This window comes from Alligator mississippiensis, chromosome 14 (assembly GCF_030867095.1).
Source record: "Alligator mississippiensis isolate rAllMis1 chromosome 14, rAllMis1, whole genome shotgun sequence".
Lineage (NCBI taxonomy): Eukaryota > Metazoa > Chordata > Crocodylia > Alligatoridae > Alligator > Alligator mississippiensis.
This window is the reverse complement of record NC_081837.1, coordinates 5,141,270-5,168,018: the sequence shown is the minus strand read 5'-3', so window position 1 is coordinate 5,168,018 and position 26,749 is coordinate 5,141,270. Positions and strand designations below refer to the sequence as shown.

Here is a 26,749-nt window from a genome sequence, read left to right as displayed (position 1 = left end):
AGCTATGACAACCAGTTTTGAGTCCTTCAAATGACTTTAGCCCTCCATCAGCACAGCTCTTGGTCTTTCAATGCTTCATTTACTGCAATAAGAGAAAGGCACTGGGCAGTCAAGGATATTGTTCCACAACAGGTATGACTGGTTTGTTTCCTCGCATGGACAGCGTGCAACATTTGCCGGGACATACCACATATCCGTGGTGCTCGAGCGTAGATTAAGTCCCAGACTAAAGGTGTTAAGTCACTGACTAAGGGTGCCCACGGAGGAAGAGACAGGGAGGCAAGCTAACCAGAGTTGCCCTTTGAGTCACAGCGTCCCTGAACCCTGCTGCTAGAAACACGTTGACTAGGCTGATCGCATTGCCATAAAGTCATAAGGAGCTCGCAGCAAAAAGGAATCAGGAGAATTTGTCGTATCCTCCACAGAGAGAGCAGGCAAGTAATCCTAACTGTACGATGCCCTTGGCAGCTCCACAAATAGCATGGGTAGCAGGAAGCAAGTCCAGTATCCATATATTCACAGGTACCTCTAATGTACACAAAAATATATAATAAGCATCAGCGGTCTTCATTAGAGTGCAGTCAAGAATTATGGAGATCCTAACCTGAATAAATTATTGCCTGAGGATTATTATGTATTCTAACAATATCTAATGTACCTCTTTGTCTCTCATAAATTACAGGGCATTCAGCGACTCCTAGGATACACTCTGTCTCATACAGAGCCACTATATATCTCTCTATATATTTTAAATAAATACACACAATAGCAGCGCTAGCCAATGCCGCCTCAGATGAGGTTTTGAATAGCAAGGAAAACCTAAGTGTTCTGCATTCCCTTTCACCTGGATGGATGTAGTGATTTCGTTCACCAAAGCACATGACCACAATTAAAATGCGAGTGAAAAGGAAAGCGTTTTTTTTTTTTAAAGGCACGTGTAAAACTATAGTTTGTCAACAGCGTGCGGTTACATTGGGATTCTGCTAGAGAACGTGGCATCCCCAAACAGTGATCTGATGCTACATCAGGTCCTCATGGCAAGAGACAAGACTGGTGGGGTCTCCACGATCATTCATTTGCCTTCAGCTGACTAATGCCATTGGTGGTATTGGGTTATACGAAACGGACCCACATCTGCTGATGGTAGCGAGACCATCAAATTTAGTTCACCTCCGCTACCAAAAAAGGCATCAGATACCAACAGCTTCCACTGACCAAGTCGAGTGGACTATTAGCAGATTTTTAAGTTCCGGTTCCCTGCAGGTGTAAGCCACTGCACAACCACTCGTTTCAATGAAGCTGCCTTAACTTAGACCAACCGAGGAGCTGGCCCACCGGTTCTTACCATCGAGAATGTTTTCCTACTCGATGCCTTTGCTGGTTTTGGTTGCTTTATTTGAACAACTGCTTTTCTCAGGATCCCAGCTGCTCCATAACTGTTGAAGGCTCCTTGGCAGAAAAGGAGAATTTTCTTGCGATTTCCCACTTGGTCTAATAAAAGGTATCATTTTGGAAGCTAGAGTTCTTGTTTTTTGTATGCCTTGTATACAAATAATGAATGACAGGAACAGGAATTGTTGCATACCTTCTGCAAGATGCTTGTTAAGTACCTGGACATCTTTACGAGCAACCAAGTGGTGTAAAGCTCTATATCCCAGAACCAGCCCATGAGCCACCCCCCACATCTCTCTTTCTCCTAGGGGCTATTTTGAAAAAACCTGACAATTCATTTAGTGCGTTTTGCAGGTGACATTGCAACACGTAAAAATTCATTTTGAACTCTCCCGTCCCATTTGTGAGGCAGCAGCGACAAGCTGCGCTTGGTTTTGCATTGGCCTCTCAATTATGCTTTTCCAAGTTCTTTTCACGATTTGAGATGATCCCTTTCACATGCACGCACCCTCTCGCTTTAATACGAAGAGCACAAGAGGACTATTGTGCCTAACCTTTCACGGGCTGTATCCTTAATATAGATTAACAAGGCGACTGATACCCTGAGTTAGACCACTCCGGGAAAAAGCCAAGTAAGGAGGGGAATATTCTCAGGGTGCTATTGATTAAGCGCTTTGCAGAACAGAGGGAATCATTTTTTAACTGGCTTAAACTAAGATGGGCTCAAGTGGAAAATGCAAGCAGAGTTAGCAAGGAGCATAACTGACTGGGGCATGGGACTAAGTAACCTCTCCGCACGTTGGGCGTGCAAGGTAGGGGGGGTCGCGCCGAATCCAGAACCCTTTCTTCTGAGAGTGAACTCCGCCAGCAGCCGAAGCCGACGACGACAATGGGTAAAAGGAAAAACCGGGTCCAGCCACTCAGTTACATGATCTAAATTCTAATCAAACATCATTTAAAGCATGTTTTATTTCAGCCTCTGGAGAGATAGTCCCTCCTGACTCCTCACCATGGCAACCGGTGTCTCATTTCAGAAGTGTCATGCCACATTATCATCTTGCCGGCTCACACACTCCCGCCTGACAAGTTCTTTCTGCCCCTTGCGACAACCGTTCCAGGCTTATGCTGTTTATTTTTGGTGTCAGGCCGGCCCCGGCAGATTGAAAGGCAACCTCAGCCCCTTGAACAACAAGCATCACACCCCATTTGGTGATAAGAGATAATTTGAGAAGATATTTGCTTACATGTGTATAAGCAATTTGCTGTATTATGAAGCCCCGGTGAGAGTGTGTGTGCATGCATGCACTTGTGTGTGTGTGTGCAAATGAGAAGGAAGCGCAGAGGCGCAGCATTTCATGAGAAGGCAAACAATTCATTTTGGTTCCCAGGTATTAGATTTCAATCATCAGATCCTGTTATTCGCACAGAACAATATGAAATATATGCTGAAATGCCATCATAGTCACTTTCCCCTCTGAGACAAGTATGCAAAGTGAGGCATCATCTCAGCGCAGAAACCTCACCGGGGCCCTGCAGGGCTGCGAGATGTAGCTGCAAAAACTCAGCTTAAAAACAGCAGTGAAACAAAAAATGCAATTTGCTAAAGAAATGTGCTGGGGAGACGCACATTGCCATTTTGGGCCACGCTCATCTCGTCTGCGATGTGTCAATTTGGAACAACACCACTATTGTCGATAGACTTACTATGTCCTCAGCCCAGGGTAACTCGGATTACAGTGCTGACCCTTCTCCGTGCTCCTGAGCCGCCCGCGATAGAAATCCAAGCCTTACATCAGGCCAGTCAAGGCTGTGTCTTACTCTGCATTTGTACAATACCTAGCACCATAGTCTATGAAAGGGGCTCCTAGCCTCTACTATAAGGGTGATAACAGATCACCACAAGGTCCTATTTAAAAAAAAAAATGCTCATTTGTTTGGCTGCTCTGCTTCCTGCCATTCAATACACTCACAGCTGGAAACAAGCTTATGACCGTCTCTTCCAAGTTGGCAGAGACCAGGGTGGATCGCCCCGACGTATCCAAAGATGAGCAGGTGTCTGTCTTTTGGGATTCAACACAATGGACTAGTTAGTGATCATCATACAGAGAAGCAGGGGATGAATGCCAGTGAAATGAGGTCCAGAGAGAAGAGGCCCATTACTGCTATCTCAGATAGTTTCCATATCCACTGAGAGAATATGAGTGAGGACTTACTGAAGAACAAGGTGGTGGGAGATGGAGAGGACAAAGACCGACTGAGCTGGACAGCCAGGGACACCCAGAGAAGACGAATTAACATTGCACAGATAGGGAACCTCAGCTGGGTGGCCTGAAATCAAGCCTCGGTGGTGGGCACTCACAACTTTGCTCCCAGCTCTGATATCGATTTGTTCTGTATCCTTGGTAAAGCACTTCACTTGACATGGCCCCAGTTTTCCCACCTATACAATGAAAGTGATAGTATTTGTCTACCTGGGATGTCCCGAGGATGAATTACTTAGAAAAAGTAAAGCGCTTTAAAGTGCTGTGATGGTACCATATACTGCATGTCACCAGCAGAGTGAAGAACGGCTCTCACCAAGGTTAGGGAACTTAATTCTCCTGAATAAATAAAACATAAATAATAGATAAATTAAACACACTTCAGTCAGATAGATACATGCAGACTATATCACTACAGGTCATATGGCCATGGATCTAATTTAATTTATACTAATGCCTTTATGTACTGCTCTTATGGTGTAAAGGGGTGGGTCTGGGAGAAGCCTAAGTGTAAATGAACAACAAAGCCAGTATATGAGAAACCAGCCAAACCCAATGACCTCAGAAGTGATCTTGGATCAAACTGGGATCTGGCCTGGAAAAGAGCTTTCATTTCTGTTTTAAATAACCAGTATGTTTTACTTAGGAATTACATGAAACTCTCAAAGCACCCTGCCCATTTAATATTTAATCCATTTTCTTATAAACTATCACAAGAAGACAGAAGGCTTATGATTTTGCAGCACCTGTAACCATTATACATTCATCCTAAGATGCAGTGATGTGTCTGCTAAGGAGTCAGTATTTCAAAGACACTGGAAGTAGAGAGCATCTATATTCTAAGAAACTATAAAACGGGGAGAATTAATAGAAACTATCAAGTTGCACAAAAAAAGTGAGAATGGAAAGCCCCATAGAAGGTATAAGCATTGCAAACATTGCAAGAGGGCTTTAGACAGGCAGAGAACCTTTCTTGAACAGTAAGAAGATGAGAGCAAGTTTTACAACAGGACAGACAGCATCCAAGGGAAAAAATTGGGATGGTGAAATGATTCTCACATTATTCTCACTAAATTCAACCTTCGACTATGCTCACGCAGTCCCTATTAACCCTCAAGAGTTCTCCGTTTCGAAGGGAGTCGCATGCATATCTGGAAGCAGAATTTAGCCCATTGGTATCAAACAATAGGCAGATGATGAGAGATGCACACAAACGAGAGCAAACAAAAGCAGCATTTCAAATACCCCATGCCGAGCCAGAAAGGTGAAATATGTTTTGGAAAAAATGGTGCCTTAATTTCTAAAAAGTTCGTATACAACTGCACACACATATCCTTACCAGCAACTCGACTCCAAAATAGATGCAGTTACATAGCTACTGTGACCCCTACACTGAGCTTTTTCACTCACAAATGGCCAGGCCTATATCTAAGGCACCTGTTTACCTTTACAGAAAAGACCTCACTTGCCCAGCAATTGCAGCCATCACATACACAGATTAGCAATCAGACTGTCCCTTTAATTCATTTCTTCCCATGATGTTTCCTTGGCACTTTCTACTCCAATAATGTGAATCCCCAATTTTTTCCAATGAAAAATTCATCACAGAAAGGAACCAAGTAATTAAAGAATTCTTCAGGTTCAAGGGGCTAGTGGGGACTATTAACCTTTCCCAATTGTGACAAGAATATCACCATGTTCTCAGTTTCGCTTGCTATTGAATATGTACTTCTGCATGTGCGGTTGCATGTGTATCTTTGAAACAAAAGCGAGATCGAGTCTTAAACCCCCCCCCACCTTATTTCTAATCGCCCCTCCACGAGCCAACTCTCCAAAGAAGACATTACTTGCCAAGACCATGCAAACGCACACTTCACCATTTTATAATCTCACATGTGGAATGAACATCATAGTTCCCTCTGGTGCTTTAAAACAGCAGGTACATAAAATTACTAAAATGCATAACAGCAAACCATCCTACTCCAAAATCCCTGAAATAAAACAGGAAACTCACAGAGCCTCTAGTCCCCTGGGGTGTCTTCTTCCCTCATGTACCCCGGCTGGGCCCTTTTATGCTCTTGCTAATCCCTGCCTTTGAGAACCAAAGGTTTGATGTGTCACATTTTATTTGCCAATTCTCTTTTTGTCAAGCAAGTCAAATGGCACCGTCTTTATTAAACAGTGAGGTGACTACCCAGGTCCTCAGCTGCTGCAAATAGACTCCACTGCACTGAGGGTCTGGCCTTTGAATTCAGTGGTGTTTCTATGGATTTCCACAACACAATTGCAGTCCTGAATGTTCTCTCCAAGTTAAGCGTATTGCTGCTGTGTGTTCCTAATTGTCATTTGGAGCCGGTAACTCTTATTTGTATAAGAGATCAAAGGTAGCTACTGAGTGCACATTGGCAAGACTTGACAACAGAGACGAGACTCTGCGAGTTTCATTTTGCAAATGGCTTGTGTGAACAATTCTTCACGTTTCAAGCTGCTTAGGTTCAGATTTCAAACACCCGCTCTCCGAGGCCCAAAGTGTATGGGACTAGACCCAGCTCGAATTTTAACCCTTGCGCAGCGGGTTTGTTGCGTGCAGGGCCGCCCTACATCCCCTAAAAAAATCCCCACTGATACTAGTAGAAATCTAAAGAGGAGGTGATAAATTCAGCAATACAGCAAGTGCGTTCTACTTGGATGTGCTGGTAATATGCAAGAGCAATCAAGTGGGTAACAGGTACAGATCATAAATCAGAGCACTAATAATGAAAACTCAGATGGGGATGCATTGCTTGGCCAAAATCCTCTTAGTGTGTGCATCTCCTGGGTACCGTCTTGGAGAACATGGAGGGATGCTCACCTGCCCCAACTCACAGGGCTATTTCATTGCAAGCTCTAGTTTTGCACCCAACCCCCCGTTTTTCCTCTTGTGGCTTCATTTGGATCATCATGGGATGGTTTCATCTCAATGCCTTTCTAAAAAGAAGGGTGATTCTATGGGCAAAAAATAAAGAAATCTAGTGTTTTTTCCGCTGGCTGTGTAACACACCTGCTGAATGATCCTGGGCATCTCACTTAACAGATCTATCTGTTTCCCCTTTTATCCTCTTGCACAGCCATGCATTTCTCAGAGAGGTGGGGTGAGGTTTTTCAAGCCTCAGATGGAAGCAGCGGCAATGGGAACTGATACCTCAACATTAAGGTTAATAACCGGGAAAGTTTGGGATTGGGGCTTCCAGCTGGATCCAGAGCAGAGAAGTCCTACGATGACTATGGCAGCAGAGTTCCTGTGTGCGAGTCTAACTCACAAAACGGCACTGTCTCAAAAAGTGGAGTCAAGATGGGTGGGCAGGTTGGCCACTAGGTTGGCACTCAGGAGAGGTGAGCTCCATCACCTGCCCTGCTGCAGGTGACTGTGCAACCGTGGGCGCTCTGGCCCTGCCTCTCCCTCTTCCTCACCGTGCCAGGCTGCATCACGCTATACCATGTGGTAGTGCTTTGGGTGCACTATTTCCCATAACGAAGCAGTGTAGCTACCTTAGTGTGGTGCTGCCGGCTCTTTCTTTCTTATGAACATAACTAAACCACTTCCATTTAGGAAATAACACATATGGAGCATCCCGGCGTGATTCAGCATGGTGAGTGAAAGGCGTAATCATGCCCTCTGCGTCTTCAGCGCCCATCTACAAGATGGGGAAACTAGCACTTCTCTAAGTCACAGAAGTGCAGTGAGAATAAATACATTAAAGATTGTGAGGCAACCAGATACTATGGGAATTAGGGGCTTGATAAGCACCTTTGATGGGTTTGGGGTTTTTTTTTTAGAGAAAGCACATGCCTTATAATGGATGGTGACATGCAGCAGCTAAGCTTTATGCGGCAATAGGTAGGGTTTGCTGCCTTTTTCTTTTAAGAGCAGAACAAAAAGAAGTGGGCAAGCATCACGGATGAAAAATGTAAAACAAAAATCTAAGCACAGCTGCTACGGGCGCTCTTTGGGGTTAGCAATGCTTGATTTACAGCAAGGCTATAACTTTTGCAGGCTAAGATCGAGGTGGTGGCAAAGTGGGGGACATCAAGTCTGAGCTTGGGGAAGAGGGGGAAGGAGGCTGGTGAAAATGCTGGTATTTACTTACTGTAAACGTTGAGCCTATAAAACGTTCCCCCACACAGCAGCCTAAAGTGCCGGGCAGACAACAACAATAGCATGCTTGAATGAAGTTGTATGTTGTTCTGTGAAAGCAGCAGAAAGCTCGCAGCAGAGCCAAGATGAATAACGAACCAGGTCTTCTTGGTGTAACTTATAGGAACAAACCAACACTTTCTGATAGCGTCGAGCCTGGCAAAACGGATAGATACGGCACCTATTTACCTGAGTGTATCTTGTCACTAAAGGTGAGAGGGAACGAATTTCCAGGGTGCCATCTGAACAACACCTACTGCTCCAACAATGCAGAGACAAAGGAATCCAACTTGCTCATAAACCAGGCCAATCTTCACAGGAAACCTATGAAAGGAAGTACTGGCCGGAAAAGACACAGGTAACGTTTAAAAGAGCTTGTGTTAGCATTTGCTCGCAGCTCTGTTCCTGTCACCTCGCTCGCAGACCATCTTCACCAGGGATTATAAAGGTGACCCAGGTTTTAGTCCTACCTCTGGCATCTTTCGATTATAATGAATTTGTTAAGGGGCATTAATTTCTGGGGGTTAATGAGGTGCGTGCATCTTCTGGCACACTTAAAAATATAAGGCTAAATGCTGCTCTCAGTCATGACAGTGTAACTGTGGATTAACACTGCTAGAGCCGATTTACACTTGGGAAATGGAGAATTACTTTTGGCCCATAAGGTCTAGCTTATGACTTCAGCTCTCAGCGACCTCCTTGCTCCAACAGCGGCTCAAGGGCAAGCTCTGGTTGGAGAGGGGAGCTTGCAGTGACGTGACGGCTAATGGGTCTACGCTATTCGGTCCATGGAGCTGGAGGTTTGCATGGGACCACTGCCCTCCAGTCCCAGTTCTAGCTGCACCTTGTGTCCGCTTCTTTTATTAATTGTCATGTTTGTCTGTTTATTTAATGAGGTATGCAGCAGCCTCTAGTGGTGGACAGGAGGAAACCACACAGTTCAACTGCTGGAGCAGGAAATTTGGGGGATGCAAATTCTTCTATACAAGGAATTGGTTCAGCAGAGTAGCCATTTCTAACACAGCCTGGAAACCATTTGCTGCTGCACACCGTAAGGTAACTCTAGCCCTTCACCTCCATATTTACATACAGTAGAAAGCGAGCATGCGGTCTGGCACGCTTTTAACCCTGCTGTAGCACGCTTGCAGGCAAACATGGCATGTTCAGCTGTCACCTACCGGACTTTAGCAGCACAGAGTGGCCTCCTCTGTAGCCGTGGTCCAAATTCCTACTGGTGTCCTCACCCACCATCCCCCAAGCTTTACTATGAGGCAAGCAGGGTTCCTTCCCCCACGCTTTCCAGTACAGCAGGGAAGTACCGACTCCACAATATCCAATCTGAGGCCTGGAGAAGCCACAGGAAAAGGGGGCAAACTACGCAACCCTAAGATATCACATCTGCCCAAAGAAGCTTGCCTGCCAACCCTCTGTAATGAATCTGGCACCTTGGGTAAGTCATTTAACATGTCTATGCCTCAGTTTACCCATTGTTAAGATGGGTACTAGGTGAATTTTGAGGCTTCTTATTCAGTTTTTAATAGCTTTCCCTTCGGATGCTTGTATCAGCAGGGTTTCTGCCTGAGAAAGGTGTGAGTGGAAGACCTGGATGCATCCTGAAACATTTACTCTGCCTTCTGCAAAAGGGCACCGAGCGCTTTGATTCAGAGCAGTAAGAGCAATATGAGATGAATCAAGGACATAGGGATACAACGGTTAGGACTTGTTTTCACTCTGCCACACCTGCAGATTGCTTGGAGGTCAGCTGCCATTTTGCAAGGCAGAGTGGAAACAGCACGTGACGGAGAAGACCACACTCTGCCCTCCCTCTGCAGAGCTTTATTTCTTCTTGGTTTCTCATTTCCTTTCAGCTAAGGTAGACATCCATCAGGCTGAAAGGGCTAAACATGGTGGGAAAAATACAGCCAGCTCTGCAGAGGAAGGAGGCCATAAAAGTGCAAATGATGATTATCTCAGGTTCTATTAAAGTCAACGGGAGCCTTGCATTGACTTTGGTGGAGCTGCATTTTGCCTCTTAGCTCTCAGATTACTCATTCCTTTCCTGGAGCTTGGTCAGAAATTCACCAAAGTCCACAAAAAGACTCCTGGGGATTGCAATGGTTTTGGTTCAGGCCCTTATCTTTTCTTAGCCAGAAAGAGGATTGGAGATTGAGAAAGAAATATCGGGTACTTAACTAGATTTCTCCCACCGATCTTCTCTCCTCCTCCGCTCTTCTCTACCTTGGTATCTCTGCATCCCCCTACCAAACACTGACAAATCCCTGTAGATCACGTGCTTACTAGGACCTAAGAATCTCACCTGGAAAGGTATCTTACACTGTCAGCATTCCCGTTGTCCCCCATGCTTGGAGCAACCAGATCTTCCATCTGGCTCAGTCGTGTCATTTTCTGAAGTTTCTTAATGACAGGATGCAATTCTACAGTGGATTCCTCTGCAAAAGCCTAATGAGTAATTTGGGGGGCTCATAAACAGGCCATATATACTATCTGAAAGCTTCAATGAAGTTCTGTGGAGATAGATAACATCCTCGCTGAGCCTGGTTTGCAAAGGCTTCTTTCATAGCCTGGACCTGGGATCCTGTTTCATTCTTCTTGATAACAAAGGATAGCTTTCCTAAAACAGAGACACAAGACATTTTAGAATACAATACTGTCAAGCTCTTCTTTTGCTTTTAGTTACCTGTTGGCACCCAGACAATATTGCAATAAGTGATTTAAAAATAGACTAGATACTACATTCAGGCGTATGGGAGGGAGGCAAGGAGGGATGGATAAACACAACGTTTTTCCTCTAAGTACTCATCCAGCTATCTGAAGAGTAGTTTCCAGGAATTTCTTCTACGGTTACCATTGAACGTGTGTTAACAACACAAGTCTGATTTATCGGTAATGACTCCAGGGTACGTTAGAAGTCAGGATTCCTGGTTTTCGTGCCCAGATCTGCCACTGAGCTGAGTACAGCAATATTTAGCTATTTATCTATTTTGGGAATGCCAGGAGGTTTAATAGTTAACCAGCTGTGAATTGCTGTGTGATCCATGCACGACAGGCATTCTGCAAGGACAGGGCATTATCTAGTTACCACAAATTAAATTCATAGCCCTTTTTTAAGGTCAACAGGAACCCCAATATCTGGTAGCAGTTTGTCCCAAACTATATCTATTTCAGTGAGCTCCTCCTGATGACTCCCCCAGTTTTGCATCATGAAGACAGTTCAACAGCCCCTTTTTCTAGCTCATAGCTAAGAGAAAATGAACCACAGCACCAATCTCCTCTCAAACAGCTTTGGGCTTCCTGTGCCATTGGACTTCAGCCTCCACTCAAGCCCCGGCACATACCCTTTTCCCTGCCTTCACCCTAAATTACGTTTCTCGCTAATGTTATTGCAAACCCTGCCCTGACATCCAGGTAAGTTATATGCTTTAGCTTTCCTCGGGCCTATTATTTGTGCCACATCCTCAAAAGCATCATTTCTGAAGAGGTTTCAAATGCCTTGTCTGCTTTCCGCCAACTTTGCTTAACATTTTTGGAGGGCTCGAACACGGAGCTGCAGTTTTCTGGAGCTGTTGATATCTTAATTCCTCCATCACCTGTGCTTGGCTTCCTTCAATATTTCTTCTCTATCTATCAGAAAATTTATGTCTCCTCCTGGCATCTGCTCCTCCACCTGCCTTTGTGAACACTGAGGTATAACAGTCTTTAATTTTTTTTTAAGCAATGTCTATCAATAAATAGCTCTTGTCAGCTCTTAGGGCCCTACTGTCTTCCCTTTGCTGACCTCTTGCTCCTTTCGCTCGTGCAACATTTCTTATTATTTATTATAACCTCTTCTTTCCTTTCCCAACCTTGTCTTATCTCTCCATTATGCTCTCAGCTTCACGCTCTCCCTGCAGATCCTGGCCTGAATGTTGGTACTTCCTTTTTTCTCCCCGCTGGCGGCCTTTTATACCCGTGTCATTTATTGTACTATAATCCCTGTGTGTTGCCGCTCAGACATCCCTCTATACACGCTTGCCATTTTCCTTTGGTATACCTGGCTTTATTTGCTTTCAAAGCTCCACTTGATTCTTCCCAAATCACTACTCCTAAAATTCAACAGCTCTCAAATTTTTTTTCCCCTGGGCTCCAGCTTATTTTTGGATGATAGATACACGTAGACTGTGGTCAGTCCGATCCCTCTAGTCAACATGAAGTATCAACAGATATGAAATCCATAACCATTACAGCTTCTAAAGTCCATTAACAAGCTAAACACCTTTCTTGGGCAAAATTTCCATCCGCTTCAATGGAATCACACCAGGAAAGATTCTGGATCAGTGAGTTTGCAACAGTATATCCTAGCAAAAAGAAATTAACATTTTTTTCTAGAGGAAATTCCTAATTAAATTTTGTTCTTTATAAAAGCCTTTTAAGACTTCTGGTTCTTCATCACGCTCCTTCTGACCGGTCACCTGCTTACTGCCTGCCCTGGATGCAATGCTGATCCATAATGAATCCTTCACATCTCTCGGCTGTTGGATAGGGATGTCCACCTCATTCGCGTGCAAGTAAATTTTGCAAAACCGTATCCTCTTATAGACCTAGTAGAAAATATCTGTTCGAAAGGGGACCCCTTTTAACTGCCCCACATTTCTTCTACGTTTTTGTGTCACCGATATTAATAGATTTCCCTGGTTATCCCTCCCCATTGATATTCAGAGTTCGTGTGGTTTAGTAGCACTGCCTTGGACACTTCATGGGACACGGGAACCAATAAAAAGACATTCATGAAAATGACCGTTTCAAGGGAGATAAAATATAATTCTGTGAAATGGATTTGCTGGCACTCCTCACCAAATTTAGCACCTATTAAATTATAGAGACCATTATTTCTCTTACGCAGAAAATTCTGAAACTTTCCCTCAAAGATATATTTTATTGTTTTAAGTGGGGTTTAAATCCATTCTGCTCCTCGTAATAAATTTCTGCATTTGAATCTTCTCAGCGATACAATAGGCTCTACTTCTACTCCCAAGTGGATTGATCAAATACAATACAACAGTACAGTACTGCTCCCATTAAAACAGTTAAGGGGCCATTTTGCAGCACAGCAATGCTGTTCATAGGTAAAGTGGTTTGAGATCTGGGTTTTCTCCTAATTCATATTGCTGGCTTAGTACATTAAGTTTCCCCACCATGTGTTTTTTTAACAAGCCAAGATTTGGTCAATGCTTAACTAACCTCACTAAAGACACAACCAAGTGACAGCAAAGCAAATCCTCTTAGAGAGAGAATCCTGGAAAGTCTCGAGTCCTCTCCAGATCGCGCCCCCCTGCTTTCCTTCAGGATATCTCACGTCCTAAATTGTGTCAGCTAAATCGCTGGCCTGTGTGATTAACAAAATTAATGTCTGAGCACACAGAGCGATCAGGAAGCGTTCTTTGTTCTCCAGTTGAGTAATGGCACCAGTAGCAGGCAAGGAGGGCATCGTGTCGGCACCCGGAGAGCCTGCAGCCAGGCTTGCTTTCTTACAGCCGGACTTCCTTTGCCTGGCTGCCCAGACTCAGACGGACTAGGGCTAATTAGTCCGAAAGGGAGTCAAGTCACAGAAAAAGTTTTTTAAAAAGCGGCATGGGAAAAGCGCGGTGGGATGGCGATGCAAAATGACCCAGGAAGTAAGAATGACCTTGCGATATCGGGCCGTGGAACAGCCCTTCTACGGATGCCTGAAGGAAACCACATGTCAGAAGTACTTCCCAGTGGATGTTGTTATAGACGTGTGTGCCAGGGAACCGTAAGCGTGGAGGGGAAATGAGAGGAAGACCTGTCCCATTTGATCACGGAGCGGGGAGAAGGTGGGGGGAAGCATGGGGCCGCACCTTTGCAGCCAATTTTTTTTTTCTTCCCTTTTTAACATCAAGAAACTTTGAAACACCTGCAGTGGGAAACAAAAGGTTAATTAAAAAGAACCCCAGTCTTTGCACTAAGCTGATTGCTGGGACTCCTGCCAGCCTGGGAAGGTTAAAAAGCTCAAGCATGCGTGGGCTGCGGGGGGAATGGCTAAAATTTACAGCCAGCTCCCTGGAAAGTCACAGTTCAGCTGTTCTCCCGGAGCAGGTGCTCATGGGAGCGGGCCTGTCCCTTTCAAAGCGTGAAGATTGATGAAGCCTTCGCTCTCACCAACTGTAAATATACAACCAGCCTTGTCAGAGCAGGTTTGTAACATCACTTGCTGACAGCAAGAAATTTTTTTTAACCTCCTAAACATATACACACACACACACACACCATGCACACACACAAAAAAAGTACCAAATAAGGTTTTTTCTCAGTAAATGGAAAAAAAAAAGCCAGTAAATAAAACAGTGGGAAATACAGTCATGTTTTGCATGCCCGGAGAGATAATGCACGGCACAGAGGCGAGATGTTCAATTCTGCCCTTCGGAAAACAAGATCTTCCTTTGCAATTGCAATCGATGGCCAACCTCTGAAAGACAGGCTCAGGCTTGGCGGCAGCACGGCAGTACTGGAGCCTGGCTACATTGGGCAAGTTGGACAGGTAGTTACTGGGCATCTGTATGTGGAGTTGAGGCACTCGGTGGCTTATGAGACAGGTCACTAGAAAGACAAAAATATCACTATGACACATTGCCCTTCTGTGGCACCTGCAATGCAATGCAGTCAAAGCGCCCTGCCCAAATATGAGTGACTTAAGCCATGCAACTGCTTCCTTGGTGATGGGGTCATATTATTCTCAATCTAAAAAATCCAAGAAATGAAGGCAAAAAGCTAGCTGGGACTTTCAGAGAGACCCAACAGAGTTCGTTGGTCCGCCCAGGCCAGGGTCACAGCATGGACAGACAGGTCCCTTCATCCCCAAGGACAAGTCAACAAATGTGGGGAGAAGGATGGCTATACACCACCTGATCGTGCTTCGGGAGGTGGCGGGCTGGCTCCCCAGGCTGTTAGCTCCTGAATTTCTGATGGTTTGCTTTTATTTCAGATGTATAATATAGATCCATCCAATTCCTCTCCTGAGCCAGAATAAATAGGTTCATTTCTCACGGGCCTCAGGACTGAGCTATGTCCTCAGAAGATGACTGGATTAGTAGGAAGTAGTGGCCTTCATGCTCACCTTAGGAAGGGTGTTTTAGCATCTGGTTAATCAAGCAAATGGCTGGGTAACAGGGGTCAGGTCAGGCGCTTTCCAAACACAGCTATTAGAGCTCCTTAGGATTCAGAAGGAATCATACAAGAGCAAGATGTAGCGTGTGATAAAGCAATCCGGCACCAAGGAAGAAGACGCCTGGGAGAGGGAAAGAGATGCTGCACTCATGGACTCCTGCCTGCTCTCGCCCTGCGAGACCTTCCTGTTCTCCAGCAGGGATTTATTTCCCCCATTGAGGGAACCATCTCCACCGCTCGGTAATAAAGGGACACAGGAAAAGCCAGCAGAGAAAGGCACGCTGACAAAACCGGATCCACTGGAATCAATAAGACTCTTTCCACTGACTTGGGTGCGCACCGGATCTGGCTTTTGAAGGCCAAACTACTTAGATGGCTGAAAGCATAATTTCTATCCCTGTATGAGTTTCTGTACTGCGTTGTACCAAAATTCATTGATGGCTTTACTGCATCTGTGACAGGTTAAAACAAAATAATTCTGCACTGTTCTTTACTTCTGCTAGAAAATCTCTCTCTGCTATCATTTCTCCAAGGCAAAATTTCTGGGCAGCTGGATTTTTCTTACCTAATGTCTTAAAATTTCCCAAATTGGGAAAAAATCAGGATTTCCTTTTGCTCCACTGCTTCTGTTTTATAGCTTCCTGCTACTCATTTTTAATAGTTTGCCTGACTCTACTTCATCATGGTTTAATGAAACTTTTTTTGTGCACCCAAAACTCCTTTGCAGGTTACACCCTGGATCATTTATTTGAACTCATTAGAAGCCCTTTAGCTATATCTTTTAGCAGTCTGTGCATTTCTGATATAATCACACTGGGTCTTTCCAGACCTTGCTTGACTTTAGATAGAGCAAGGATTACTTTCAATGGCTCTCGCTGGCAAACGTTTAAAAAAAAAAAAGTCATAGGGCTAACATTATATTTGCAAACCATCACGTTATTCAGTCTGCTTGTACGTTATATCCCTTCCCTCAAATCCTTTGACTGACTTGTCTATTTAGATTGTAAGAATTTTAGGACAAGGGCTGTCATCGTCTCTTATTGCCTGTTTGCACAGTACCTCATACAATGGAGTTCGGCTCTCGGTTGAGTGTCCCTGGCACAACCATCATAGCAATAACTAGACTTCTTTCTTCTCTAGTGATTTCCCGTGAAAAGTTCTTGGAATGGGAGTGTGTCCACAAAGTGTAAAAAAGATAGATAGATAGATAGATAGATAGATAGATAGATAGATAGATAGATAGATAGATAGATAGATAGATAGATAGATAGATAGATAGATAGATAGATAGATAGATGCCACCAAGTCCCTTCTCAGCCTTCTCTTTTTTAGGCTGAAGAGTCCCAGGTCCCTCAGCCTTTCCTCATATGGCTTGTCTTGCAAGTCTCTGATCACACGGGTGGCTCTTCTCTGGACTCTCTCAAGCTTTTCCACGTCCTTGTTAAAGCGCAATGCCCAGACCGGGATGCAGTCCTCCAGCTGCGGTCTCACCAATGCTGAGTAAAGCGGAAGAATTACCTCCTTGGTTTTGCTTGAGATGCATCAATTGATGCACACCAGAGTATTGTTTGCCCTGCTGGCTACAGCATCGCACTGCCGGCTCATGTTCATACTAGAGCAGGATTTGACTCAGAGGGTGCATTATATGCAAAAACACAATGAAAAGCATGCTCCTCCTGCAATCCAATATTTACAACCCAGAATTCCACCTGCGCCTTTTATGTGAGCTAAAATGGTTAGAACAATTTTCCTATCCCATTCAATCTTATCCCTCAACAACAGCATTGTCATCCACCTTGCCCCTTCCCCGCCTAATTTTATGCAGCTTCCTCCTGATGTTTAAAATACCCCATTATTTGCCGGGTTCTGCCATAACTCTGTTATTCCACTGGTACTTCACATGCAAACATGCTACCCCAGTGCAGCAATCGGAGGCCAAGACGCCTGTGGGAGTGGTGGAAACTGTGAGCTTGGGGGTCTGAACTCCTAGTTGTCTTTCATGGGGAAAGAGCAGTAAAAGGCCTTGCTCTCTAACACAGTTTCCACATGGAAATCCACTTAAGTCTCCTCCACCCAACATGGGCTTTTTCCACACAGGAGACAACGTGGGATGCAATTACATATTTACGGGCCTAATCCAAAACCCAATGATATCAAGGCTCCCATTGATTTCAGAGAGACTTAGACTATCCAAGCTTCCAGCATGCCTAATGGATACTCTCCGAACAAGGTCAAAGGCCATTTCTCAAGCTGGTTTCATTCTGAAAACCCCAAAATTGAGTTGTTTTCTCTGCTCTGCTGTAAGCTTCCCACTTAGCTCCATATCCCTCTCCTACCCTTCTTTGTTTTCAACGGTACCGTTTCTTCTGCCCATCTTCCATTCTCCAGTTCACATGTCCTCCTGCTTTTGTGCTCTTTCTGCTGGGTAGACATAGCTCCATTCCTCCCTCTCAGGTATCTCTCTCACTTAGATAGTTTCCCAGCAGGTCTCAAACTTCTCCATAGCAGAAGCCCCTTCCCCATAATAGGATGCACAACCCCTTGTTGTGCCCTAGCCAGGTTCTGGCAGGGATCCTCCCCGCTGTAGCAACATAGGAGGGACGTGGTTACAGCCTCAAACTCAACACACCTGCTCTAATACCACTGTCGCCATAACATTTAAGGCCGTGACCATACAGTAAACTCATGCTCAGCAGTGGTGCCCTTAGGCACCCTGCCAGGCACGGGGTAAGCAGCCTCATAAATCAGAAGCAATACAGGCACTCAGTGCTACAGGCAGGCTAACCGGCGTGCAGGCTAATGAGTCTGCCCCCAGTGCCCTTCCCAACTTTCTTCTCCTGAGCCAGCAATGAAAGCTAGCCACATAGACCTCTGCACCCATGTTGAACTCCATTGATTTGAATGGGGTGTACCCACAGGCCCATCCAAGAGTAAGACAACGAGTTAAGGCCCTGACTATCTAAGGCCCTTCACATACAATAAGAAAGCTTTCTTCTTTTTACATTTCTTTCGATGCTTAAATCTGATCGAGCTGAGCCAGAACTGCACATGAACAGCTACACGCTGCTCTGAAGCATGTGGCTTTGCTCTTTTGGCAACATGTTTATCCCGGAGAAATTGGACTCGTTCTATTTCATTCTTTTCAAACCACACTTCCAATCATTTAAGAAGGGGTTTAATTGAAGATTCAGCTCATAAAAGGTAGTGCCGTGTTAAAACGGCGTTTTTACAAGCAGTAATTGTGTTAATGGAGTACAATCTACATCGGACAGGCTTAGGAGGGCAAATGAGGCTTGTCCTTGTCTCAGTCTTGAATCCATCCAGCACTCCCCAAGCCTTCCTCATATCCTATCACTTAGCTGTATGGTCTGTAAACAGAGCTGAATTACAGAGCACCATTATGCTACCAGGGGGCTTGGAGGTGTGGGGGTTGGACAAAGAGCCTCTCGCCTCTAGTGTGGTTTCAAATCCAGGACCAAAATTGTTCATATTTTAAGGCCTGGGTTGGGGTGTCTTGGGTCATTTCCATCCCCGATGGAATGGCCACCTCTGATGGTGCAACACGGTGGTAGAGAAGACAGGCTGAAAGCCGGAGGTATTGTCCATTTCTGCTATAGCTCAAGAGAAGGGTCTATTTCAATGGCAATCTCAGCAAAGAGGAGACGGACCGTGGTGCTTGATCCTTTTCCATTTTGGTGGTACTAGCCTCAAACTTTGCGGATGAGGGAGGAGAAATGCAAACTTTCCTTCACTCTGCAGAGGCACAGCCCTCCCTCTTCCATTCCTCTACCCTCAATTCCTCCTTTTGCAGCAGTAGGACCCGGCCAGTCCTGGTATGGTGCCATGTTGGGCTGCGGGGAGGACACAGAGGAATGCCGTGCATTTTAGATCCCATTCCACTTGAGCTACATCATCCATTTCAAGTCGGACCAACCCGAGCAGATGCTGAGTCCCTCACAGAAGATGCTGAGTGACCTCAACTCCAGCAGAAGATGGAAATTAATCCTATGCCTTTGGCCTTTCACTTTACATAATAAAACTATCCTGGGGGTTAAAAAGATCCATATTGTGTAGATTATCCACATTAATGTAGATTCCTGGGTTCAGGCTGGCATTGCGCAGCTTGTCCTGCATGGCACCCAGAGACAGGCATGTAATTTACCTTTAATAGGAAAATTATTGTATGTTAAATAAATACTAATTGATTATTTAATATATATGCATTGAGGGTTAACAGCTATGTAATGAGCTCCTCTCCATTAGCAGAGCTGTTAAATGTCAATTAATATGGGCTTCATAATCAATTGATATTTAAAATGCCTTAAACTTTCCTACTTAGATTTAATGGGTCAGCATTTGTGAAGTAGCCGATACCACTAGCTTCTTTTTGTGGAAAAAAAAGGGGGAGGAAGGGGCAGAAATATTTGTTGGAGGATTTACAACTAAGTAAAAAGTCACACACCTGTTATATCTCAGCTGCCTCGTATCAGCTGGTATTCACCAGACCCAGAAAGGCGATCTCATCACATCGTTAAGTGCTACGGTCTGTCTGACAACTGCACTCATGCACATGCTAAAAAGACGCACAACGGGTGGGGTGCAGCCGCCCCGCTAAATAAGGTGGTTAGTCTATAAGGTGCAAATCTACCCTGCCAGCATCTTAGTGACCATGATACAGACCCAACCTGCAAATGGAGTATTGCCCAAGGGAAAGAGCCCCAAGACAGAGTAGGGTCCAATGTTATAGTAGGTGTTCACTCACAGCAATGTGTCCCCATCCCCTCCCACTCGACAGAAAGGGACTATTATGGTTCTGGAGCAGAGTTTTGCCATTCCAGTTTCTCCTGTAACTCATGATCTGAAGTTTCCCCATGCAGTGCCATGGGAGCCACATCAGGACCCTACACCCTTGCTCTGATTTGGTAGTTAGCCACGTTAGTCTGAAGTCAGGCAGAGCACAGGGCAGATTCGTATCTCTGCATTAATTTAATCGCTTCCTAATCTCTTTGACAGTGCTACAAATCAGGATTAACTTGGTGCAAATCAGCAGGGCCCAATTCCCCAGTGACTACCTTGGAAGCCAAGTATGTGCAACAAGATATTAAATCAGAACAATGACATTTTACTCCAAGATTGCACAGTGTAAAAATGACTACACGAGGTGGAGGGCAGCTGAGAAGTAGCCCCAAATTAATCTACCAGTGTGAAACTGGTTATGTCAGACCCAGGCCTCTGAAATGGGAACAGTCCTACCTACACAGGAGAGAAAGAGAACAGCATTTCTACCCATCCTTAGTGAACACAAGATGCAAATATTTAAAATCCTATAGCATCCTCCTTCTTCCTCGAGATGAAGCTTTCCTGAAGAAGTCTGTGCTGTGAGGTCCTCTGCCCTGACTCAAAACATGAACAAAGGTAGTTTGGGGCCCATGTGTGATCCCATACAACCTGCATTTATTGCTCCAGCTACACTTAGATACACACTAAACAACATGAGATAAGCAGTAAGGAAACCATTTGTAGCTAACTATACGATAAATATTAGGGACAAGATTTTCAAAGCTGACCAGGGGATTTAGACACATAACTCCTCTTTCTTTTTAATAAGTGTGTTGTGTCCAGATCTCCCAACTGCCTTTTTAAAATACCCATCTAAGACTTTATTCCCTCTGCCCCATGTGCTCACACAAATGAATCATGTGCAAGCTGTTTGTGGATACACAAGGGAGAGCACAGGGAAGTTTTTAATGAAAGGGACAATCATAACACATTTACTGCCATTATCTAACAGTATTTCTTGTATCATTTCCTGACTGGCGGCTTTCAGACAGTTTCCACAATGTGACACAATTCTGCACGCCTTGCCAAAAACTCACACTGGAAGAAAAAAGAAAGAATCCCTTCCTACTCTTGTCTTCTTCCACACCCTGCTCCAACCTCGATTCTCCTCCCCCGCGTCCCCCTACTAATATTTAAGCAATCCCTCTAATTATGAACGTACTTCAAATCAAAATTACAGCCAGGCTAGATCAGAGGGGATGGGATACTCAACTCGGCGCTCTCACCGCGGCATACAAAAGCCTCTATGAATGCTTCAACTCAACTAGTGTAGCACGTGTTTAAGGCAACGTACCTTGTACGCAGTAGACTTTTAAAGCATGGCACTTAAGACACTAGCTAATATATGCCGGCGTCATACCATAAATTAGGGGTAGGCGATTATTTGGGCCTGCTGGCCACGTAGGGAGTTTTGGGGAGCTAGGTCATATTTTGCCACCCCCTACCTTAAATCCCAGGGTAGACAAAGCCCTATGTCTTCCACACTTGCTCAAGAAAGTTGGGTTTTGCAAACAGGGTGGGTAGTTATTTTTAAGAAACACCTACCTTTTAAAAAGAAACAATGAGACAGCGTCTTACTGCATATTTGTACAGTACCTGACACAATAGGGCCTCCAACCTGATCGGGGCTTTTAGCTATATTTGCAGTGACAAATACGAGGAGGAAGAATGAGAAGAAACATTTGAGTGGATTCTGCTAATGGTTATAAGGGAGCGGAGCTCAAGTCAATAGATGGCTTTATATCAGCTGAGGATCTGGCCCAAAAAATCACGTCAGGTCCCATTTTAATGTCGGTATCCTTCTCCATTTCTCCTGAATGGCAAACTAGCAATCCGGGATCTTCTCTCATCCTTTCATCCCATCACTGCAAGCATTGTCTCAGTCTCCACGCTGCAATTCCCAAGCAGAAACTGACACTATCATTCTACGATCACTTAGCCTGACAGCCCGGATATTTCACTCCTACTGATTTTCCTTGTTGTGCACCATTCGCGCCCATTAGTTCAACAGTGTAATTACTTCTTTAAAAAAAAAATCTTTTTTTTTTTTTTTTTTTGAGTCCGGGGGAAAAAAAACACAACCCAGTACTTAAACCAGAAAGGGCTATTGTGTTATGAAAAATCTTAAGGCAGGAAAATGAGCTAATTACTGGTGACATGTAGTTATGACTCGCAGTACCAGGTGCCTCTAGGGCCTACAGCAAATGGACTAAATTCTCCTTATAAGCATTTTAAATAGATGATGATACTAATGAACTTAATAGCATCACCATCCAAGGACAGCATCAACTCATTGCCACCTTATATTTTGTAGCAATAGCTTCTCTTTAAACAGTGCGCTCCGGCTTTGAGCGGTAATGGTTTTTAAAAGTGTCTTAGCACACAAAGGCAAAATCTTTTTTGAAACAGGGTGGAATTGGTTGGTGATTATCACTGAAAAGCTGGCAGCCACCAGCTAACCTTCTAACAATGAAATATGGGAATTTACCTTCATGCTTCAATGCTTGCTATTCAGCTGTCTACCAGGGTCTAAATCAATGGTTCTACACCCTCCACTCAAGGTTTCTCTTTCAAATGCAGCAGATATGACCTTAAGTTCATCATCTAAACAATGCGGTTCACGTTTAATTTCATTAATCTAAGATCTTCCATAAAATTGCAATATGGCACCATACCTTTCAAGTACCTTCATTAAAATCCATGTTATTTCTAAATCCTATGCATATCTATGAGGTCATATGGTGTTTTATTAAAATGGGTTTTTGAAAGGCTCAGCTCTTTTATCACCAATTGTCAAAAGGTAGTTTACAATAAAAAAAAAAAAAAAGCCCCTCTTGTATCACTTAGGCTCTGAATGGCTGACCCGTCTCACTAAATTACCCCTTCCAAATTTTTACACTTTTCCAGGATTTGATATTTGGAGGGAAGGGGGGAAAAGGCTTATTAAAAGCCTCTCGTTTGTGAATTTGCTGTTATTTACTATAGTCAGTATGTTTGCCATACGAACCTGGAGGCAAGGAAAGGTAACATTATTGCCAGGATTTCCTATAAAATCTCTTTCTTGGGTCATCTAATCTCAAAGTCAAGTCACAGGTTATTTTAATAATGCTTCGACATAAGCATATACATGCCTGCTGCATCTCTTCCCTGTTTTTATTATTTGTGTCATTATAGCACCCAAGAGCCCTAACCGTAGACCAAGGACATATTTTGTGCTAGGTGCTGTACAGCTAGAAGAACAACTGGCCCCTTATTCTGATCGAGGCCTATAAGCACTAGTATAATGCAACTAAATTAACTCATCTGTCTGATATACATGTAGAAAATGCAGCCGGAGGATGCCAGACTTAGGATACAGATGGAGGATGCCAGCAGACGCGCACAGAGCTGTGCTTGACAGTGCTAGGCCAAGCAATGAATACTCGGTCACCTGCATGGCCTAAACTAGAGCGCAGCAGTTGTCTGCCAAATGCAGTTGTGAGCAGGCTGCACCAACGGCAGAAGCTGGAGGTGTGCATGTGCACACATGCAGACACACTCAGAGGTAGGGCACCCCTGCCTCTGTGTTGGTGGCTTTTTCATCCTTATGTTACGTATATAGAAAAGGGACTCATACTCTCTTTCTTATGCTTTGTGCAACTCATACTGCTCCACCATGATAGGTTCACTGTAAATTCATAGACATTAGGGCTGGAAGGGACCTTGGAAGATCATCGGGTCCAGCCCCCTGCCCCGGGGCAGGAAGTTAGCTGGGGTCATAGGATCCCAGCAAGATAAGCATCCAAATGTTTCTTGAGGATCCCAGCAAGATAAACATCCAAATATTTCTTGAGCAAAATCTACCATTGTAATACAGTATTTCAGAAGATTAGCATGGACATCTTAAAATAGCAAAGATTTTTGTCCGATGGGGATTTGAGGGAGCGTGAATGCCAGAATAGGCTACAGGTAAAATTTTCAAAGGCACATACAGGAGGTAGGAGCCTACATCCTGCGTTTAAAAATGACGTGGTCAGTCAGGGACCAGAATTTTAAAGGTGGATAGGGTAGCAAAGAACGCAGAGGGCTTCCTCGTGAGGTTTTCAAAACCCCAAGGCACCTAAATTAATCTCTTACGTGCAGTTTTCAGAGCTTGAATACCTTTATAAATGTATAAGAAGCTGCAAGAACCTACACCTACAAGAAGCTACAGGATAATTCAACTGTATTTAAAACTGGTACCATTTTCTCAAAAGTGCCTAAGTTCCTTAGGAACCTAATGACCCTTAGGAACCTAATGGCCAGGTTTATTTACAGATCTGCGCCATCTTGGAGTTGCAATCTGCGTGATCATACTGTGCAATCTTGGAGTAAAATGTCATTGTTCTGATTGAATATCTTGTTGCACATACTTGGCTCCCAAGGCAGTCACTGGCAAATTGGGCCCTGCTGATTTGCACCAAGTTAATCCTGATTTGTATCACTGTCAAAGAGATTAGAAAGCAATTAGATTAATGCAGAAATACAAATCGGCATATCTGTAAATAAATCTGGTCATTAGGTTCCTAAGGGACTTAGACACTTTTGAGAAAACGGTACCAGTTTTAAATATGGATGAATTATCCAGTAGCTTCTTGCTCCTGTACCCCAGCTAGCCACACAGCAGGCCATTTCAGAGAACGGGCAGAAGTCCCCCCGACAGCTGCATGTTCACCGCACACATCTGGCAAGTATGGCCGGGCAGTGAATGGAGACGTGGCTATCCATCCACAGCACAGGCCAATGCAGCCATATGCTAAAATGGTGGAAGAGCAGTATAATGCAAGGCTTGCAATCACCTCTGACTGTGCTGATGACAGAGGAATAAGGCCCATAACAGCTGAGAGCAGAGAGTCTCTGAAAGGAAGCAACAAATCTCACCTGCTCACCAAATCATGATCGTTATATTTTCAAATCCCCGTCATCAGGTTTGGCTTTTAAAAATAAGGAGGGTGGGGAAAAGCAGTAACAGTTGCTTGGGGAAAAAAATGCAAGCATTTCCAAGTGAAATTTCCCTCCACAGGTTTCCAAAAGGAATGATTTGGGGGGCGGCATTGCACGAACAATTTCTAGCCCTAAATGTTCAGTTTTTCAAAAATTTCTAAGTGAGTGTTTCCCCACCTCCCACACCGCTTGGGCCCGCTGGCCACCCACCACCTGCCCTGAGCCTAGGGAGCATGACCTGGAGCCCCCTTTGACTTCCATGAGCCTGAGACCCATATGGGCTTAGGTCTTTGCTGCGTTTCCTTAGGCTCGCAGCAGCCATCAGAGACCCAGCGCCAAGGAGGACGAGGAGCTGAAAAAGGTGATGCTATTCCTCCCAGACTCTCTGTGGCACTTGGGAAGCACCAGGAAGCAATGAGAGAAGTGAGGAAAGCTCCTGGGGTCTGCATGCAGGTTGGGTCAGCGGCCATGCATGAAGCAGCCAGAGGGAGTGGAGCAAGGGTGTGCGAAATGCCAGAGGCCCTTGGATGCAGGCTGCTGCCGGCCATTAGTCCTGCTAATGACACAGATCTCATCTGCTCCACGTGGGCACACCGGTCTGCCCACGGACAAAGGCAGGACACCCCCCCCAACCCAGCTGAAGGCTGCCTCTAATTCTCTGGACCAGGTTCACTTGCACAGTCGGGCAAAATAATCTGCGTTCACAGTTGCCTTATATCAACGGCACCGACACATGAGAGAGTGCACTAGTGAATCCTTCTGTGGCATGTCTTCAAGGTCCAGAGACCTGAACACTTAATTGCAGCCCAATTTTCCAAGATCTCATTTAGGCATCTAAGCACGGGCAATGCTCTATAACGTGCATAGCACCAACGACCGGGTTTTCAAAAGAGTTCAGCACCCAGCATCCCGATCGCTCTGGAGAACACCAGTTGCGTGGTGTGGTACCTACGTTAAGAGCTGGGCTCTTTTGAGAACCTATCCTTGTGTGCTTAAATATGAAAAAAAAGGAAAAAAAGCTTCTTTTGTTCTCAAAAGACATCTGTAATGGAAGGAAATTCCAAGTGAGGCCTGGAAAAAAATGTGTGGTGAGATGAGCTAGAGACACACTTGCTGCCTGGGTCTCCTCTAGTGCTATTCTGACTTGTGCTGCTGTGTGGCAGGAGACACTGAGACATTGCTATTGAGATGTCACTTGTGACAAACCTTCCACAGTTAATATTAGTTGATGACTTCAGCCTCGCCTTCCCTCATCCTCCCATAAAAAAGTACTCAGGCTGCAGTACCGCGGTTAGAGCGTAACATTACTCTGAAGAAGCAATTACAGCAAGCAGAGTGAGGAACTAAAGACAGGTCACCTAAATGAACTGCAGGAAAAAGTACATGAGAAAACAAGAAAATGTCTTCATCACTTTTCAGGCTTCAAATTGGAAAAACAGGGATCAATACGGCAGAACTTCATTTAATGGTGTGAAAAACAATCCAGCACAAGACAGGCAGGAATCACTTATTACAAAACAAACAAGCCAATTAGGACCAAGCAAGAAATACAGGTATGTGGAACAAAATATTCATTCCCTTGGCCCAGGGTTTAGAAGAGGGGGGGAAAAAAAAGCTTTCAATGAGGATGCTCCGCTGTTTCTATACAGGGTAAGGGCATGTGAAATAAGAAACAAAAAGGGGTTTAATAGGCAGCAATTTGCTCCTTTGTTTTCTGTTATTTTTCTTCCGTGGTACATCCCATTACTTTTAACGTTCAGGAAAATGAAGGCAGGTAGCACCATGTAATGTGAATGCTAAGCCAAGCACGGATAGGCAAGCTTTTGCTCTCGGTAAACTTCTGCCCAAGGATCTCAGTTCTGAAGAAAGGGAAGAAGTAAAATAAAGTGAGGACTTTAGACTCCTCCAGGCTCAGTTATGAAAGGCAAACAGCGCCTCT

General features: G+C 44.5%; 1 long non-coding RNA gene across 2 annotated transcripts; it reads right to left on the bottom strand.

Moving 5' to 3' along the window:
* Nucleotides 1-1,059: 1,059 nt before the first annotated feature.
* Nucleotides 1,060-15,309, bottom strand: LOC109284593 (uncharacterized). 2 transcript variants are annotated; one of them, XR_002092112.2, is made up of 3 exons: nucleotides 13,066-15,309; nucleotides 10,145-10,459; nucleotides 1,060-3,992 (listed from the first exon to the last, which is right to left on the bottom strand). It is a non-coding gene; the product is annotated as an uncharacterized LOC109284593 (long non-coding RNA). The 2 variants fall into 2 exon arrangements; XR_002092111.2 differs by lacking the exon at nucleotides 1,060-3,992 and having other exon boundaries at nucleotides 9,648-10,459.
* Nucleotides 15,310-26,749: the final 11,440 nt, after the last annotated feature.